General features: G+C 50.8%; 1 protein-coding gene across 3 annotated transcripts in view; it reads left to right on the top strand.

The window, feature by feature from the left end:
- The first annotated feature begins 354 nt into the window (after positions 1-354).
- LOC102450612 (STT3 oligosaccharyltransferase complex catalytic subunit A) overlaps positions 355-6,000 on the top strand; it is a 46,445-nt gene continuing 40,799 nt past the window's right edge. The window contains exons 1-3 of one of the 3 annotated variants that reach the window (XM_075909257.1): positions 355-490; positions 1,953-2,075; positions 5,867-5,940. The gene's annotated coding sequence lies outside the window, so the exon portion shown is untranslated. The remainder of the gene's footprint in view (positions 491-1,952; positions 2,076-5,866; positions 5,941-6,000) is intronic. The other 2 variants (XM_006116691.4, XM_075909258.1) reach the window with 2 other exon arrangements.

Here is a 6,000-nt window from a genome sequence, read left to right as displayed (position 1 = left end):
GCACCGCAGGCTGCTCTAGCTCACGTGGCTCAGCCGTGGGGGCGGAGTCGGCTCAAGCCAGCTGAGTTCGGGAAATTGCCTTAAGGGACCACCACTAGCATCCCGCACAGCCAACACCACATCCGGATCCGGTCACGTGACACGCTGCTCCCGTGGCCCCTTCCGGGCGCCTCTCGCCTAAACGGACACGTAACTACTCGCACCTCAACCAAACCGCGCTTCTCCTCAGACTCCGCCCCTCCTTTCACTTTTTGACCTATCACAAGTCACGCCTGGAACGTCCGTCTCATCCATTTCCGCCCTGAGTGGCAGTCTCACTATCCAATCAGCTTTGGTGTAACAGGCCGTATCTCAAGGGCGCGGTGAGGGACAGCGGTGTGTGTCAATGGGTGTTGCCAGGAGGCGGGGCAGCGAGCTGAGGGCGGCAGGCAGGGGTGGGTGCGCGGAGCGGATGGATGGCTGAGGGAGCGGGGCGAAGAGCGGCGCCCAGGTGAGGGTTTGCGGGCCGCGCGCGCGTGCGGCGCCGGGTCCGTCCCGCCGTGAGTGGCTGCGGGGCGGGGCGAGGGGCCGGCTCGTCCTCTGCTCTCCGCTGTCAGTCCCTGCCCAGCCCCTCCGGCTCCGGGAGCTGCCCGCCGGGCCCGGCCGCCCCGTGCACAGCGCCTAGCGCGAGGCGCGGCCGCTCCGCTAAGCCGTTACTTACGGTTGGCGCCTAACGGCCGGAGCGGGGTCCCGTGCGCGGGGCTGTTCCCGCCTGCGGCTCCGGCCGCCGCCGCCAGGGGGCTGAGCACCTGCGGTGGGTGCACGTGGCAGCAGGGCAGCCCTGGGGCAGGCTCTCGGGAAGGGTCACCTGCTCTGAGCGTGTCACAGCCCAGGCCAGGCAGCTCCTGCGCTGGGCTGGGGGAGACGCTCCTCCTCGTTAGGCCATTGGTAAAGCCCTCCAGAGAGAAGTGGGATTCATGATTCATGGCGCTAAGTTGATGGGCTGCTTTGTCTTGTACCAGCTGAAGCTTTTTCGGGGCCTGTGGCTTCTTGCATCAACATGAGAGGGAATAATCAAACTCCAGAAGTCAAAAGTTACATTTATGACATTGATTACCATGAGGAGCACGATCTGATAGGAGGAATGCAATCATCTGGCCAGTCATAGATGGAAGTGGGCATTTTTTTGACATCTGGTGGCTTGAAGGAGTTTAAAAAGGACTTCTAGGCTGCTGACCTCACCTCATTAGTAGAGGATGCTGTAGAGGAGCCAGTTTCTTTGAAGGACTTTCCCATATCCTTAATCTTGCCTGAGTTCAGCATTAGAGAATTGCTCTTCATCCAGGTGCTGACTTTGGCTGGATTCTGCTAGAGCCTGGAGATATTGCTGCATATATTGAATATAAAGAAGATGGAAAGCTGGGTATCAGCTGTGTTTTGCTGTCACTTTAACCTATATTAATTCTATAGCCCTCCCAAAGGCTTCATAGAGTTGTTGAAGTAATATGGGGGAGAATATTGGGTCATTGGGAACTGCAGGTGAGGGAACAGTTAGTTGTCTGTAATAGCTCTCTGCTCATTCTTGGCAGTCTGAGAGGAAGGAGAAGATGTGACATGGTCCTGAGCCCTATCCTTTTGCTTATTCCTCTTACTGAGAGCAGGTTGCCCCATACTGAGGACAAAACGATGGCTGGACAATAGGGATGTTAAATATCAGTTAACTGAATAATCGATTAACCTCATGAATTCTTATTGGTTACTTGACTATTCTATAGTATCCAGGGGTGGGGCCAGCAGCCAGTGCTCTCTGGCCCCACTCCCAAAGAGCCCCCTGCCACTCTGCACTGCTGCCTCTATATCCGAGGCAGCAGCGTGAGGTGCCAGGTAGCTGCTCTGTGAGGGGAGCCAGTTGAAAAACCACTTCTGCTCCTGGGCTGGCTGCCTGTCACCCCTTGCTGCTGCCTCTGTTATAGGGTGGCAGCAGCCCCTATCCAGGGAGAGGGTCTGAGCTCCTGGACCCAGCACAAACCAGAACTGAGCCGAGCTGCCTGCCCGCCTGGTTCCTAATACACTTTAAATGCAGAGCTGCTGCAAAGGTAGGTTCTGGACCCAGCTGCTGGCCAGCCTGCTAACAAATTTACTTGCAGGGGAATGTGTGTAGTCTATAGCAGTGGTCCTCAACATTTTGGGGCTGCTGGGCGCCCGGGAGCGGCGTTGCGCATGTGCCGCGCGTCCGGGGCCCAGGGCGCAAGAATGGCTTGGGCTGGCCCTGGTCACTCGGCAGGCGCACATAAATGCCCCGGTGGGCGCCATGGTGCCCACGGGCACCGCGTTGGGGACCACTGATCTAGACTACGCTAAAGTGTCGAAAGAGGATATGCAAATTCCACAGGAATTTGCATATCTTCTTCTGATCTCACTTTTGAAAGTGGAACTTTCTAATCAAGACGCAGGGTTTTTTCGGCAACCCCCCCTTTTTTTTGAAAAGCCACTTTTCCTCAAAAAATGAGGATTACGTGGCTTTTCGAAGAGCGGAGAGGGATTGCTGGAAAAAACGCATCTAAACTACTTTCACTTTCGAAAGCTCTGCTTTTGAAAGTGAGATCAGAAAAAGATATGCAAATTACTGTGGAATTTGCAAATCCTCTTTCAACACTTTAGCATAGTCTAGATCAGCCCTCAATCTTTTGCTTATCCATTAATTGGTTACACTATTAGGGTATGTCTACACTACAGCACTAATTTGAACTAACTTAATTCGAATTAGTTAATTTGAACTAAGCTAATTCGAACTAGTGCATCTATACCTAAAAACTAGTTTGAATTAACATTTTGCTAATTTGAACTAGCATGTCCACATTGAATGGACCCTGAACCGGGGTTAAGGCTGGCCAGAAGCAGTGCCGGCAGGGCATCAGATTAGGACTTAGAGCGTGGAGCTACTGTCTCAGGCTGGCCGAGGGCTGTGCTTAAAGGGACCCGACCCCCACCCGGACAGACAGTTCTCAGGGTTCCCCGCTTGCTTGTTTACCTCGATGAGGGACAGCAAAGCAGTCCTGTCTTGGAGTGCCCTGAATGCCCACACTTAGCACATCACAGCATTCGGCCATCAGCCCGGCTGCACTTGCTGCAGGCTGCCATCCACGGGGGTCAATCGGAGGGCTGCAGGAGAGTTTCCGCCCCGAGGAGTCTGCAGAGCCATCTCAGTCCTCCCCACTGGGGGCTCGTACCCCATTCTTCCCTCACCTCCTTCCACTTACCCCTCCCTAGCCCCCCTTCCTGATGTAAAAAATAAAGGACGTGTGTTCAAAAATAGAAACTCTCTTTATTTAACAAAACTGGAGGGGGGTTAACCTCAGGGAAGACTGGGAAAAGGAGGTGGGAGAGGGAAACCTCGGAGGAGGGAGCTGGAAGGGGGAAGCCAGGGGAAGAAGGAGGAGGGGAAGTATCAAACTATGGTTCACCATATCTACAGTACTGTGTACAGATGTGGTCTCCTCACCCCAGAAAAGATATTTTGGCCTTGGAAAGGGTTCAGAAAAGGGCAAGTAAAATGATCAGGGGTTTGGAACAGGTCCCATATGAAGAGAGGCTAAAGAGACTGGGACTTTTCAGCTTAGAAAAGAGACTGAGGGGGGATATGATAGAGGTCTATAAAAGCATGAGTGGTGTAGAGAGGGTGCATAAAGAAAAGTTCTTCATTAGTTCCCATAATATAAGGACTAGAGGATACCAAATGAAATGAATGGGTAGCAGGGTTCAAACTAATAACAGGAAGTTCTTCTTCACAAAGCAAATATTCAACCTGTGGAACTCCTTGCCGCCAGAAGCTGTGAAGGCTAGAACTAAAACAGAGTTTAAAGAGAAGTTAGATAAAGTCATGGAGGTTGGGTCCATGGAGTGCTATTAGCCAGGAGGTAGGAATGGTGTCCCTGGTCTCTGTTTGTGGAAGGCTGGAGATGGATGGCACGAGACAAATGGCTTGGTCAGTGTCTTCGGTCCATCCTCTCCAGGGTAGCTGGTGTTGGCCACTGTCGGCAGACAGGCTACTGGGCTAGATGGACCTTTGGTCTGACTCAGTACGGCCGTTCTTATGTTTTAAGCTCAGGGTCGGGGGGGTCTCACTGGACCACCTTGATTTTCATGCAAACCTGCTTCTGGGTTCGCATGTGGCCTTAGACGGCCGCTTTCCTGTGCCTAGTGCGGAGGGGTCGTGGACATTGTAGGCCTCCTCCCAAACCTGGATGAGGTCCATGATCTCCACACTAGACCAGACGGGCGCCCGCCTCTTGCGGCCCCGGGCAGGCTCCTGGGAGCCGCCAGCCTGGTCCCGGGAAGAGGCGGAGGGCTGGATGGCAGCGGGTGGCTGGCTCGTGCCGTGCCAGGTGCAGGGTCTTCTGGCTGGGTGCTGGCAGGTTTGCACCTGGCACGGGCACCGTAGCCAGACTGTGCCCCTTTAAGGGCTTTGGGGCCGGGAGGGGGGCAGAAGGGTTTCCCTGGCTTGGCCCAGAGTGGCCACCAGGGCAAGCTGGGAAGGGCTAGCCTCCCACTAGTTCGAATTAAGTGGCTACACAGCCCTTAATTGTAACTACTTAATTTGAACTAGGCTTAGTCCTCGTAGAATGAGGTTTACCTAGTTCGAATTAGGCGCTCTGCTAGTTCGAATTAAGTTCGAACTAGCGGTTTGTATGTGTAACGCCTGTGAAAGTTAATTCGAACTAACGACTGTTAGTTCGAATTAACTTTGTAGTGTAGACATACCTTACATCCCTACTGGACAGTGCCCCAGCTTTACCACTCAGTAGAATGACCTGTCATGCAGAATGATTGTGTGTGTCGCCATATGGGATCCAGACAAACTGCAGACTCCAGCACTGCATTCTTTGTTGCCCTGAAGTTCCTGGGGCTGCTACCAACTCAGAGTAGAGATGGAGAATCCCATTTAATCGGTTCACTGGTTAAACACGACATTTAACTGGTTAATCGATTGAAGGGGCACCAGCAGAGATGGGCCACTTCAGCCTAGCCGGAGCAGTCCCTGCCTGCGATGTGCACTGTTTGTGGCAGGTCTTGCGGGGTTGGAGTAGCTCCCTTCCTGCAGCTCCCTGCCCTCTTTGGAGCTGGATTATCTGTTATCTCGACAGTCTCCAGTGCCAGATGCTTCATGGTCATTTGAACTCTTTTGCCCTCTAATATAATAATGAAGGTCTTTGTGTTCTCTGAAATTGGGAAACTATTAAAAATATAGCATCAGTGATTCAGTCTTGGATATTATTTTGGATGAATGTGTAACCTTTAAAGTAGATCTGGAAGGGTTTCTGCATGTATTGTTTTATTTGACAAATCCCGGGATTGTCAGATCTGGTCTCGCCTAACTTAAATGAAAGGCTCATTAGATGTCTCAAACAAATTAAAACGTAGCTTTCTTAGATCTTGGAATCTACGTCAATAAAGAGAACCTATGTCCGAAATGCGTTTGTTAAAGATGTGTCAGCAAAATAAAAATTACGTTTTCTGAATTTTTAAAATCCTTTCTCTTTTTAACTAGGTTTTACTTCCTTCTTGCCTGATAATTATAATCCTATTGATTCTGAGTCTTTGAGCTTTTCAGGATTAGAAAAGTTGCAACAGTTTAATCAGGTTGATTTTAAATTGATTTAGACCTGTGTAATTTTTTTACCCTATCAAAGTCTTGAATTTCTAGTGTAAACAAATCAAAGTGATTGTGGGGGGGAAAAGATCTTTTCAGGCGTTCTTATGTATCACATGGGAGTAAAAAAGGTACAAACTGTGCTATTTTGTTTCAGAAGGGGCATCAGGCCTAAGAATGCTTTTGAAGTATTATTGTTAATTGTTTATATACATTTACATGGCACTTTACACACAGAGAAAGAGAGACATCCTCTGCTCCAAAGAACAAGGCAAGACAAACACATAATAAGACTGAGGACAACTGATCAGGTGAGAGGGATATTGCTGAGATGGGGTTGATTGAAGAGCTATTTCAAAATGAATTTGAAG

Source organism: Pelodiscus sinensis, chromosome 26 (genome assembly GCF_049634645.1).
Source record: "Pelodiscus sinensis isolate JC-2024 chromosome 26, ASM4963464v1, whole genome shotgun sequence".
NCBI lineage: Eukaryota > Metazoa > Chordata > Testudines > Trionychidae > Pelodiscus > Pelodiscus sinensis.
The sequence above is the reverse complement of the archived record's forward strand: the minus strand, read 5'-3'. Positions and strand labels throughout refer to the sequence as shown.